We start from the raw sequence: 14122 nt of genomic DNA on the forward strand, positions 1-14122 counted from the left end.
AACTGTGTAGCATAATACCGAAGGAAGGGTTGTGTTTGAAATTTGAATTTCACTAGTTTGTCCTGCAGTGAGTCATCCTTTGATGTCCCATCAATGTGTTTGCAGGGAATAGCAATTAGCTACTAATAAATGATGTCAGTGGTGAATCCTGTCCCTGATGCTTAGTGAGGAGAAGGCAGTTAAAGGTTAGGGGTCCAAGGCTGTGGCTGTGTGTGCATGAGTGCTTGTGCCTGTGCCTGTGTGTGTGTGTGTGTGTGTGTGTGTGTGTGTGTGTGTGTGTGTGTGTGTGTGTGTGTGTGCGCTCAATTACAACTTTCAGTTCAATTAATTTAAAAGCAACATTACCAGTTGAGTGCTGAGGTCAGGCAAAGGACTTACATTGGCAGCTCATTTCTCAGAAGCCTCGATCTGAGTAGGAGGAGGGTTCCTGAAAGAGATACGAGCAAAACTGTGTCAGTGTTTGTGTGTGCTATGAAACCATACAACCGTGTCATGCTTTACTTGTTAAACGACAAGAAAACCTGAGCATATTTTGCTACAGACACACACACAGACACACACACACACACACACACACACACACACACACACACACACACACACACACACACACACACACACACAGAGCCAAGGATAAGGCTTTGCCATGCAGTAATGCCAATCGGGTTAAAATAATCTGATTGAGAACCAGTGCTTGAAGGCAACTTGTGTTCAGGCTCAGGCCAGCAAAGTATCAGCGAGCAACACCACCTTGTTGTCTACTTTACTCTTCTCTGCCCTACTTTCTCTCTCTCTTCCTTCTCTCCCACACCTTGGAGGGTAGTACAAAGGCACCGACTCGCTTTAGCACATTTCAATCACGACAGTCTCCCACTCATCCATATTCCAGTCACCTTTATAACACCTGCAGTGCTACAGAAGCTATGACAATGTTGGATCAGGGCTCTTTTCACCACAGGCCTCTGCAAACAGTCGTACACTCACCATGTGTCCTGTCTGATAACACTACAGAGTCAATGCTCAAGAGTTTGATGAGTGCCTGGTCACAAGATTGTGTGTGCCTGTGTGTGCATTGGTGTGTCTTTGGACATTACAGTATTTATGTGTATTTGACTCTAGGCTTGAGTTTATTATATTTATTTTGTGATTCCTGTGTTATGTGTATATTACAACCATGTCAAACACACTACAAACACTGTCACTATTTTCTTTTTATCATTTCCACTCTCAGAGAAGGAGCTCAAGATTCTTTGCACCAACTACAAAGGCTCGATACTTTGACAAGTGCCATATATAGGAGAACTGTATCTGTTGGAGGACTCTCTCTGCACTCACTTATTTTGCATTTCCGATTCCTTTTTCACTGGAAAATTCAGTGAGGAGACGCCTTTGTTCATCAGTCCCACAAGCACTCAAATATACAGTGTGTAGAAAGGTATAACCTTGATGTCAATATTCAATTGCTGCTGTGTTCACTGTTTTATGCAGCTGTTTTATTCCCATACACATATTCAACTCACAGCATGAAAACTATGGGATATTTGCTCTGATATTTTAGCCATTCATCTGTTGGTAAGCTTTGATGGTGGCAAACATGCAACGGTACACTAGAGAGTGGATGGCACATAAACAACAAGTATTCAGTGCAAAAAACATAACAGTATCCCCATAGGAACCTGTTCCTGTTTTTAAATGACGCATAGATAAATATCCACAAGGTATAGTTTCTAATTGTACACACAGATCAGTTCATCTTGAACAAACACCTCAACTCTCTGCAGATCCATTAGTAGGGTTTGGAAGAGGTCAGAATTGTCTCCAAACCCGATAGTCCAGCTTCAACAAGATGAATGTCACTTCCTTTTATAGTTAAACAAGCACTATTCATAGTATGGTAATTGTACTACAATTATACAGCACTTTTCCATCTTAGGACATAGTGATTTAGAGTTTCAATATCTTGCTGAAGGACACTTAAACACGTGGACAGGAGGAATCAGATATCACAGCTGTGATTAATGGACAACCTGTAAACCTCCTCTGAAACCTTTTAAGGATGAGGATGAAGAGACTCACATCATTGAAATATTCTGAATAAAGGCTTAAAAGTCAGTAAAATAATTGTGCTTGTGTTGGAAAATTGCTCAGACCTCATAACCTGACTGCGCCTGATGGTTTGTTACACAGAATCATCTGGGAAGTTGTCATTGCAACCATGTTTGGACAGGCACTTTCAAAAAATACTCAGCACCGTCAGATCAACAAACCATATAACGTAGTCAAACTCTTACAGAAGCCAAAAGCAAAAACATCTTTTCTATCGACAAAAGCCTGCAGTGCTATTCTTTTCTCTTCTTTCAGTGAAGCAATACTCTCCAGTTCTGACATAACCGCCCACCCCCGTAGCTGCTAGTATTTCCTCAAGGACACAGATTGGTCCATTTCCACTGAAGTTGGGCCACTAACGCATAGACTGAAGCCTGGCAAGATAGATTCTTGCGTGATGTTATATTGCCTTGCAAGGTTACCAACCTCAACCACAAACACCTAAACCATAAACACTACCACTTACTTAAACTTATGATTTGGTCAGGTTTAGGCCCCTAAAACTACTTCTACCCATTTTTGACTCAATTTGACTCATCCATCCTGACCGCCTTCCTCAGAAGTTTTGTGCTGCTCAAACACTGCGCTACTTTTGCATTTGCTTCATAGTGAGAATAGTCATTATACGAATGCAGGATGAACCTAAAATGAAACCAACAGTCAGTGATGGCTTGAAAATGTTAAGCTGTCGCTCTGGTTGACTTCAATAACATGATACTGCAGCATGCCCTGCAGCCAGCTTTAGAGGTGGATGCAATAGAAAATGTCATGTTCCTCGGCCAGACCAATCAGAATGGCCTAGATGCACCACTCTGCCCTGAACAGCCACAACCATTGTAAAATTTGTAAAAACAATTTCAGGACAGAGTCAACAAACACAAAACTCAAAAGTGCTGTGACCTTTAGCAATAAAATGTCAAAAAAATTGCACAGACACACATACACACACTTCTTAGCGGTGTTAAAGGTCGGCTTCAAGAAGAAGAATCATAAGAACAGGAACAGAATCCAGCACCGCCTGTTAGTAACCATCATACATATGGATTGCTTTAATTGTATACAGGGAATAAAAGTGATTTTAAAGCAAGAAACCCCATGACTGCAAATGTGTGAGATAAAAATAGTGTATGATAATGGATAAAGCTGGTTCTCCCTCATTTTTTCCATGTACAGCCGAAGCTACATCAGGAAGCCATTAGGGTTCCCTACTTCCGAGGAGAACAGACATTCACACATTTTTAAACTCATTCATAAAAGCACAGATGAACTTCAATAGAAGACAAATGAAGGGCACTTTATGTAGTTTTTAGGATTGAATTGGGAATGGGAATCATGCCAAACCCCTCTTCTCTCACTTCATCACACTGCAGATTCGACGGACTAAAGTCAAACTGCACTTCACGGCACCGAGTTTGTTGGGGCAGAGTAAGATAAATTAGAAATGAGATTGGGAAACAGATTGAGGCATCAGACCAGAGGGATCTGCTGATTGGGCTCTTCATTTTGGGAATGCATTATAGATGTCTGTTCACTGGCTGTGGAAAATCTCTCTCGCTGATGGAAATTGGCCTCAGTTGAGAAACAATTACATTTGATTAGATGTTTCGGATTTTGCAGCAGAATTGAGTGCATTGAAGATTGGGGATTACTTTTTACCACAACAGATGTCGGTTGTGGAACGGTTGTGTGTGTTCTGTGTTGTACTGCACATCCAACATGCAGCGGCTGGCTAAAGAGTTAACACTGAAAATACAAAGAAAAACCTAGTGTTTCAGCGTTTTTACTCATATAGAACTGTGTACTGGCTGTGTCCGCATTTGGATACTAAATAGGAGCAAGTACAGGCACAGCCTTATTTCCCAGATCAGCACACTGACCATTAACTTATCTTAAATGGATTGTAAAATTATTTTTGACCCACCTAATTCCAAAATGCTGGAGTGAAAGCCAAGTTGGGGAGGTAATTGGTTCTAAATGAAACAATCCCTTGTCGTCACTTCTCTACCATGAAATCCAGTTATGGCAGGACCTGAAGGTCACTATATCCAGGTGCTTTGTAAGCCAACAATTGCCAATTAGAAGGGTCTAACTGCAGCATGTAAATTGTGCACAGAGTTACATAAATGTTGTAGGAACCAAATCGATCTGAAGAGGAAAACGCTGGTGTAAAGGCCAGCAGACATGAGAGTCCTTTAGAAATCTGTTGGGCCATTTCATGAGGATAAGGATGAGAACCTCTCCCACTTACAAAATTTGTAGTATTCAGTGAGCAGATGGGAGGCAACTTGAGTGTGACTGAAGATGAATCCCACAAGTGAGGCAGTGTGACAACGCTTTTGGAAAGAATCGCACGCTCATTCCAAAAATCTCTGCATGTTATAATTATGCAAATGACTCAGTAGCTGGCAGCGGATATAACGACTGGATTAAATGTGGTCACTGCAATAATTGAAGTTGTAAGTGTGTGTGTGTGTGTGAGAGAAACGGGGTGAGGTCTGAGTTTATATGACAACAAAACATGTGCCAACGTTATGTCCATTTATTAATGCAACTTTTGAAAACAGTCGTTTTTAATCCCGTTGATCTTGGAATAAAGACAGTTTGGGTAATATCAGTTTGCTACCAGCTGAGGCATCTTTAATAAGAGCAACCATTTGGTGACAAGTAGATTGTCACAGGATTAAAATTTACAATTGATGTCCTGGACAGCTGTTTGCGTCTTTGAGTGAACAGATGCTGCATTATTCATGGTAATTTTTAAGTGGTATTGTCTTTTTTCTTCTCTGGCTCTTACTGTATTCTGAGGAATGCTGTCTGGAATTTCATGTCCAGGAAAACAGTCATCGGGTTGCCATGAAAACAAGGTGCTTATATTCTTTCATGGCTAATTTACTATACAAATGCATTATCATATTTTATCTTAACTTGGGGAAATTAAGGCATAAACTTTAAGAAAAACTTTCTTGTAAAACAACAATTTAATATTTTTTTTTACTTTACTTGGGCAAAATGAAAGAGTTCTTTAAATTGAACAAAAATATATGTGTATGATTTCAGGGCCTACTAGTTACTACACGTCAACTAAAAGTACAGAACTCTGCAGCATATGAGTAAATGAGGACTACCGTCTGTTTTCATATTCGTTCTTTGAACTTCCTCCATGCTCTGAGCAAGGGGATGCAGTACAGAGACAGAAGTGCAGGAAAAACAGCCAGCTCAGCCCATTCTCGGGGCTAAAAAGTCACAAACAAGAATAAGTTAAAAATTAAATTCTTTCAGTGGATGCCAAGTTTTTGCTCTTGCCCATCTTTGGAACTTTAATGAGTTTGCATTTGGTTTCAAAAGTTTGAAATAAACCATTTAGTCTACAGGGATGCAGTGTCAGTGCTAGACAAAGATCAATTGGCCTTTCTCTTTATGTTTTTATTAGACCTTGAATCAACCCACACAGACCTCATACAAACGCAGTACAATCTCACTTAAATGCTGCCAGTATTCATTACTCTGTAGCTTCCAGAAATAGCCCGCACATTCTCAAAGGCACCATCACATACATTTATCCCAAACATTAATCACTGATGTCCCCTGACATCATAACTCATACAATACTAATAAATTATTAATTAGGTAATAAAAAAATAAATTAGGTAATTAGATTCTCATAATTTACTTGCAATTGCAGTTAAGTGTTAAGTTATTACATATTTGGACATATATCCATAATCACATTATTTCCTTCCGTGGTCCATTTTAAATACAGTTAGTTAATATAAGCTGCATTTACCTGCAAATGTCTTTCATTTTGATTTTCAAGCTCCCAATTTCTGCATAAACCGATTTTTTCTTTGGTTATAATTTTACAGGTGATCAATTTTAAGGTAATATGGTTGGAGGCCTGCTGCTTTAGGCAGGTTTTTCCAATCAAAAAGTTCAGATAACATTTTGAAACAGTTATTTTTTCTTCCATTTCCTGTAGATGTTTCAGTTTGATCACCAGCAGTTTCCTCTAGACAGGATTTCATTAAATATAATTGCTTTAACATTATGTCAAGTTTGCCCTTGATATAATTCTCTGTTGACACAATTCTTATATAGCAGTCGTATTTCAAACCCTGTTTGAGCTTTCTGAAAACCAAAACACGGTAGAAGAGAAGTAACTAAAGAGAATTTATATTTTGAGCAGGTCAGTGTTACGTTCAAATCCTTTGCTCTAATCCCCCCACATATAAATCGAGAAATTACTCTTTGTACATTCACAAATTTGCACTCAGCACATTTTTGAAACAGTGAGTACATTTATCTGATGATTCTACTTTGTTACAATATGATATGGACATATTGGCAATTGTACTACTAATATATAGTACATATTTTGGTTTAAACTGATATTAAGGAATTGGCAAATAGCTTGTGAGGTTTTCATTTATATTTCCAATCATTTTATGTTAATGTTGTATGCACATTTATGACTACATTGATGTATCAGTTAATGATTACGGTGTATACTGTAATGTTTATGAAGGTAGGGTGCATTAACTGTCAGATACAGGGTGGCATAATCTAAAATTTACATTCTTACAGAGCCTGCACACCAGCCAAGCTTTTACTTTTCTTTGCCTCTGTCATTATAGGATGAAGAAGCTTAGATCCTGAGGAACCTCTGGGGAAAACTGGCTGTTGACAGAGAAATTGGTTCCTTTTATTTCCTAGAATTAAAATGTATCAATCAATTAGGTGTCCAAATAAATCAGAGAGACAACTTAATTAGAATAAATTAGTCTTGAAACGCCAGTCCCTGGTCTTGTTCTCTAAAGTTTTCCAAGCTCACTCTAAGTGCAATCAATATGTAGCTATACCTTCTTCAGCTATTTTTATTGTTTAGAAGTTGGGATGCTAGAGTATAGAGACAGAGCCTTATATAGAGTCATAAAAGATTAACTACCTTTGGCTCAGTTGTTTACTTTACAACACTCATGGACCAACCAGTCGATGTCTGAGACTGGATTGAACGTCAAGTATTAGACATAAATCTTGCAGTGTGCCGCCTTCAGCTGTACCTGTTACAAGCCAGAGAATCCATACATGTTTCAGCCGTGGATGGTCGAGTGGCAGACGGTGTAAATGGAGACTGCTGGTAAAATGCAGACCGACTGTGAACGCAGCATGCTAGCTCTACAGGACCTGGCTCAAGAGAGAGATACACGGCCTCCAGCCAATATGTGTGCACGCACGCACGCACGCACGGACGCACGCACGCATGCACACACTAAGCATACTGTACATACGGGTTTGTGCATGGATACCTTTATTAAAGAACAACAACACATGTACACAGTCACACAAATACACACAAACGTGCATCTCAGGACACGCACCTACACATGAGCAGACACACACATTCACACAAGGGAAAGAGAAGCAGGCGCTCAAGGCAGACAACACCTGTCTCTCTCTGCCTGTCTGTAGTCGATCTCTCTCTGGTGCTGCAGTTGCAGCACAGAGTTTAAAAGTTGAGGAGAGAGAAACTAAAATAAAGCCTTATTTTGCATCATCAACCATAGACACACAGACACACAGACACACACACACACACACACACACACACACACACACACACACACACAAATGACCAGAGTCACTCCATTGACAGATGGACAGAGGAAGCAGTGACACAGGAAAGGAAGGATGGAAATAGTGACTTGGACTAAATTATTACATTATTTCTTCAGATTGCTTTTAAGTGTCAGTAATTTATCTCTGCTGCCTACATGTTTATGAAGTGGAAATTGATGGTAATGAAAGCCCACTTTTCTTTTTATTTTCTAACTGTGAAATGATGTGTCTACATCTGTCTGTGTGTATGTGGGAAGTATAAATGCATGCAATTCAACGACTCGGAAGCTTTTTTTGTGAGTGGATGTGTTTTGTGTACAGTTTTGGGTACTAATTAGTTTGAGAACTGTTTGATCGGGGATCTATTTAAACTGCTTCCTATGTTTCATGAGAATGGTATCCAGTCTATTATAGATTCATTAAATTAGTCTACAAACAGCACATTCTCTAGCCTGAACGTGTCGTGGCTCAATGGACCAATGGTTGTGTCTCACATATGTGAAAATAACAGGTTCCAGGTGAAGGCTCATGTAGGAGAGACCTGCCAACAATCTGCAACTGGTCCTTGCTTTACTGCCAGATATGTTGCAGAGCCTGTATGCCATATTACACATTTGTATGTACAAGCTAGGAGACACAATGTTTTCTTGTGACAAATCCTGTAAAGATTTCATCCACAGTTCAGTAAAAATATTTCAATTAATGGCATGTTTGTATAAACAGACTTCACTGTACTCAGTACTACTTTGAACTAAATGCTAATGTTAGCATACTGTTAATGATCCTGTTTATCAAAACTTAAAAAACACAATAACAATGCTAACATGCTGATGTCTACCGTGTTCACCGTCTTAGGTTAGCAAGCTAACATTTGCCAATTAGCACTAAACACAAAGCACAGCTGAGGCTGATGGGAATGTCATTCGTGAAAGTTTGATCTACTGATGGCACTAGATCAAAAGTTACAGGAAGTTATTAAAATGTATCCTGTGGGTGACATGGATGTCTGAACTAACCTTCAAAGCAATCCATCTTCCAGTTAGATATTCCACTTTCAACCAAAGTGGTGGGACACCAGACGCACAGACAGACACTGCCATCCATTGAGCACTGCCACTAGCATGGCTAATGAAAAGGCAGAGGCTCACTGCAAAGTCATTTCCATCACACACACAGACAGGCAGACACCTACTGTAGCAAATGCAATGTCTGTATGGTAGATACAGTAGCTGTAGGCCTGTTCCGAGCTTGAGTCAGTGACTACAGTATAGCAGGTCACAGCTGCCAGCTGAGCTCTTGGACCAACCAAGATGAACTAATGTCAATAAAGCAACCAGGGAACAATGTGGCCATTCTGCCTCTCAGCAAGGTTGCTGAATGGCAATGTAGGCAATGGTAAGTGAGCCTCGGGTTAACAAGTGTCCACATCAGGCCAACCAGTCTGTGTGAGTACTGGGTGTTGCTGGTAACAGGATTATTTCCCATGTTGTGATGGGACTATGCAATAAAAACATCACGATAGAGAGATGTGTTGCGATTTAGTTTTATTTTCCGCTATATAACAAGGTGTGAATAGAATTACATCACTGAGCCATGAAAACAAAGACGCAATATGACACCTTCAATTTTCAATTATGCTGGCAGGTAGCAGCCATTAAGCTGCAATTACTGTTATTAAACTCTCTGCTGTCTTTATTGCAGGATGAAACTCAGGAGACACTTTCCAAGCCCCAGTGGGAGACAGAGATATATACGTGTAACTGAATAAGTTACATTCAATAACAGCCCGTTGAGACCCATAGCATTACCAATGATGCTATTACCGCTGTCTGGAATATGGCTTACGGTACTGTCAACAACCTGGCTATGGCGGTGATTCTCAATTTAACATCCTGTTTATTGGTTTAGAGCAGCTGCTGACGGCAAAAAGTCGAACCTCATTCTCTCCCTGCCACTGTGATATTGTTAGCCTTGAACACAACGTCACCAGGCCCTTTGTAAGTTACAGGCCAGCAGCATGCCCATTTGAAAAGAAAGAGCAGAGTACAGAAGAAAGTAGGCTGGGGTGGGGGGAGGGGGGAATAAAAACCTAACTGAAACAAATGATGTGCTTGCAGCACCTGACCAGACGGCCCAGATTCATGAGAGTCGAAAGATGGATGAGTGTCGGTGGGGAGGCTTGCACGAGAGGAGGGAATTGGATTTTACAGAGGCAAACAAGATGGATGGATGCAGACCAAGCCACCCTGTCTCCTCAGTTAGTGGCTCTGCTGTCTGATACCTCAGAGAGTTTGGTGAGAGGAGGGCCAGCACGTCACATTTAACAGACAACAAGGAGGGAGGACAGGCGTACTGGAAAGTAGGACAAGAACAGGCCGGCCTACTGTAAAAGCCCATGGGATGTTCATAGATAAAGAAAGACCACTCACACTGACAGCAGAGTGCTGCATTTACTGAGCCACAACAATAGCCTCTTCAGACAGCAAGACAGCAAGAAAGCAGTGCTGTGATTTTAAGCTTTCATTAAAGTTGTTTGTTTATGTGCTATTTATATTGCGGCAATGGATTAGTCACCAGCAATATTACAGGTTTGAGGTAAAACTAAGTATTGTTTACCTTTTTCCTTTTCACAATAGCAGTGATTTAAAGTGGCCTGCGAGTCACATGTTGTAATAGCTACTGAGGCCTCAGAGACCAATGGGCAGCACACAGGGAGGTTACAATCTTAAAATATCTCAAATCAAAAGCTGCATATATTCATGGCCAATACAGACACACTGACATGCAATTAGCTGAACAGCCTCAAGGTTATTACAATTCAAAATCCCCCAAGACAAGAAGTGTTGGGGTATTGACGTTTTATGCTTGTTTGACCTGCAAAGGACAGCATAGTTGCTAAGTGCTCACTTTGCTGGGTTAAAAAGTCACTTTTTTCCACCATGATTTAATAAACAATGCAATCCAATTATATTTATCCTCCCGTTTTCACAGAGATAATGCCGAAGAATAAGCAGCTTCAGTAAAACACGTTAAGTGAGGAAACAGGGACAGAAGGGCATGCAGAAGAATCTAGGCTAAGTACAAAAGGTTTCAATATGCTTTTCCTCAGAATAATAGTCTCTAAATGGTCCATGTGTGCCCTGAAGTCTGCCTTGTGTTTTTTCTCCCAATAAAGACGAGCATGAAGCAGACATCTGGACACTCTTCTAGGACTGGCTCAAACATCTGCTACAGCTCAGCTGCAGCAAGATTGTGTGTGTACAACTGTGCAGGTGTTCCTCCAAGAATACACACTCAGATTTCTCGATGCTAGAAATTGACATAATCACTTCATTTGAGTCAGTTGTTTTGCTGGGAGGGACAGGCAAATGATCAGTAGCTACCATTACTATAGACAACTGGATTCATGACCACCTGCACCAACGCTTAACGTTAAATGAATCTAAAAAAATACATTTTCATGAGAGGGGGCAAGCGGAAATGTTTCTGTCTTAAGCTCTGTTGAGTGACAATGTGATTAGAAATGATATGTTTGGAATGTCAAAATTGGAGGAAAGTAATCAGTAAAATTTGCATTGTTTTTGTGCAGTTGCTCGTGGAATTTGTCTAATGCAATAATTGTGCACCTTTGATTGCCCTTTGTTGTTTAGCAATCACTGCAAGTGGAGTCGCATTGTACAAAAAAACACAGAGCTGTGCTCCAGCATATAGATGTGCAGCTGTCCCTGTACTTTGTGTGTAATCACTGATGCAACTATGAACACAACACTTCGCTTTTCAATTGATTCACATTGCCTCCGGCACAGTGAGGCATGTAATGTCACACCTGGATGTGCAGCCCCTTCTTGGTGTTTCATCACCATTACACAGGGACCAGCTATCCATTTAAGATGTTATGTGAAGATAAATTCATTCAAAAAAGGATTTCAGCACATCGATTTCGTCATGGCCCTTTGACACATTTGTCAGAGCTTGTGTCAAATAATAATTAGCATACAGTATGTCTATTGACTTTTGAAGCTTAAATGTACAACAAGAAGTTTTTAACTGGTTATGAAATACTCTAAATGTAATACTGGCACCTCTATATGACCTACAAAGTCGTATTCTGTCAGATTCCCTGTGAATCCAATGAAACAAGGTGGTGGAAACATTATCACTTTTGTCCACAGGGGCCACCATCAACAAAAAATGAAAGTTCTTTCTAAGTGTCAATAACATGAACATGGGATTGTAGTGTTGTTCGGTTCACCACTTTTGTCCAGATTGAAATATTTCAACAACTTGGATGGATGAATTCCTATGAATTTTGTGCAGGCATTTGTTGTCCCGGGAGGATGAATGCAATCACTTTGGTGACCCCACACTTCACCTCCAGTGCCACCATGGGGTTGACATTTTTTGTTGACAGTTTTGACTGAAATATCTCAACAACTATGGGATGGATTGCCAAGAATTCATTCATGACCCCTTAAAGATGCATTATAATAACTTTGGTGATTCCGTAACTCTTCATCTAGAGTCACCATCAGGTCAAAATTACAGTGTCCAAACTACTATTTGGTCATACAACTATGAAGAAGGCGTCCAATGAAACCAAGCATGGTGGAGCACACTACTTCTAACAGAAATCCTGTAAAACATTTGAGATGCTGTCTTGTTGAACCTCAATGTTAAAATGGGCGTTCCAGTTTGATAAATGACTTGCTATATAGATTACACACATGAAAGGGAAATACATAAAGCCAGAGTGGCTATAAGTGTTCACCTGATTATGGTTAACACTGCCTTTTAAAACATTTATTATACCATATTGACAGACATACTGTGACCTACTCACTGCAATTTTATAACAAGAGAATATGAATATCAGAGGATCAAATGAACATATGTTGTACTTGTATGGGCATTTTATGTGATTTAAAAATCTAAAATCAATGGGTTAATGTGCCAGTGCTTCGTTGAGGTTGAATACTGATGCTGCTATAATTTCTGCAAAACATTACGTCACTGTTTCCATTTTTAATGCCATAAAGCTACTGATCTTTTTTCAAGGCACATGGTAAGAAATTCCCTAAGCTTCACAAGGTTTCGTCCGCCTATCATCACTGGATTCACTAACCACAGAATACAAAATGAGGTTAATGAGGTAATGCAGCAAAGAAATATGGATTCTACTGTTTAAATGCTACCTCTTTTGGGTTTATAGGAAATCAAGGGCTCAGTGCCTTGTGATCACACTTGAAGCAATATCCCCTGCTTCTTCACTTGATAAGAACAGTAAAAGGAAATGCTCTGCTTTAAAGTACTCTCGTCTGGCAGCTAATTTTCCTTCATGAAACCTAAATCACGTTTAGTGCAAGAATGTGTGCTGGATAAACGGATTCACAGATGAAATGTACACATCAATCTTTTTATCTTCTTCTTCTTATACTTAAACACGCAGTACATTTTATGCTAAGCACATTTGGGGCAATGTTGGGGAAGAGTGAAATTAGGCCAAATGACAATACTTCTGTGGAGTTTCAGGAAATAAGGAGAATGTGAAGCATTATGTGATGCAGGTCTCTGCTCTACCAAACATTGTTGTTTGAAACCTCATGAGGACAAACCACAATCACGATCTCTCTCTCTCTCTCTCACACACACACACACACACACCCATTATTTATATTACGTATATTTATTTGGCACAGATTTCTAAATGTCAGATGATTCTGTTTTGCAGAAAATGTAAAATCTAACTTTCCAAAATGGCAACATCCTTCTGAATGTTTCGCTCCTGTCCTCTTTGCCTCTATACATTTTGTCTGTCACCTTCTTAGAGGTATGAAACATAAGAATGATTTGTTTCTGAGGTGTTTTGTTTTTTGTGTCAAAGGCTTTGTAGTTTCTCACTAGTTGCAGAGCTCATTCTTACTATCACAGTTTTGATTTGTCCAGAACAAAGCGCTGGTCATTTAGCAGTCCAAAGTCAAGTATATTATCATCTCACATAATGAGCCAAGTAAATGTTGACTTCTTCCGAAGATGGTTTCATCGTTGTTTCTCCGGCTGAAAAAGAGGTAGCTGAATCAGAAAGTGCCCCAGATCTTTATTTCCACATCTGTGACTCGGTCCCAGGGGAACCCTCAAAATGCAGATGACGCGCTGCAGTGACGCTAGCCGCCTTAGCATTCACAGTCATCACGACTGACACACTTCCTCCTGCTCCTGCCTTTTAAGGGGGGTTCCAAACAAAGAACTTAATGCAAGGAACTACTTGATGCTGTTTCACGCTTTAATAATTAATTGTTGTCAACGTGAGGTCTATATTCTGCTATCGTCTGCTGAAGGCAACACAACCAGTGCTATTGCTGTCGTGGAAAACTATATTAGACACTACATATATACCACAGTATGT

General features: G+C 40.0%; 1 protein-coding gene across 7 annotated transcripts in view; it reads right to left on the reverse strand.

Moving 5' to 3' along the window:
* Positions 1–14122, reverse strand: part of dlgap4b (discs, large (Drosophila) homolog-associated protein 4b) — a 104527-nt gene that overhangs the window by 40141 nt on the left and 50264 nt on the right. For 6 of the 7 annotated variants that reach the window (XM_051415527.1, XM_051415528.1, XM_051415533.1 and 3 more), the window contains one exon: positions 379–427. The exons of the other annotated variant lie outside the window; for it this stretch is intronic. The gene's annotated coding sequence lies outside the window, so the exon portion shown is untranslated. The remainder of the gene's footprint in view (positions 1–378; positions 428–14122) is intronic. 7 annotated transcript variants of the gene reach the window in all.

The sequence above is a fragment of the Dicentrarchus labrax genome, unplaced genomic scaffold (assembly GCF_905237075.1).
Source record: "Dicentrarchus labrax unplaced genomic scaffold, dlabrax2021, whole genome shotgun sequence".
NCBI classification, from domain to species: domain Eukaryota; kingdom Metazoa; phylum Chordata; class Actinopteri; family Moronidae; genus Dicentrarchus; species Dicentrarchus labrax.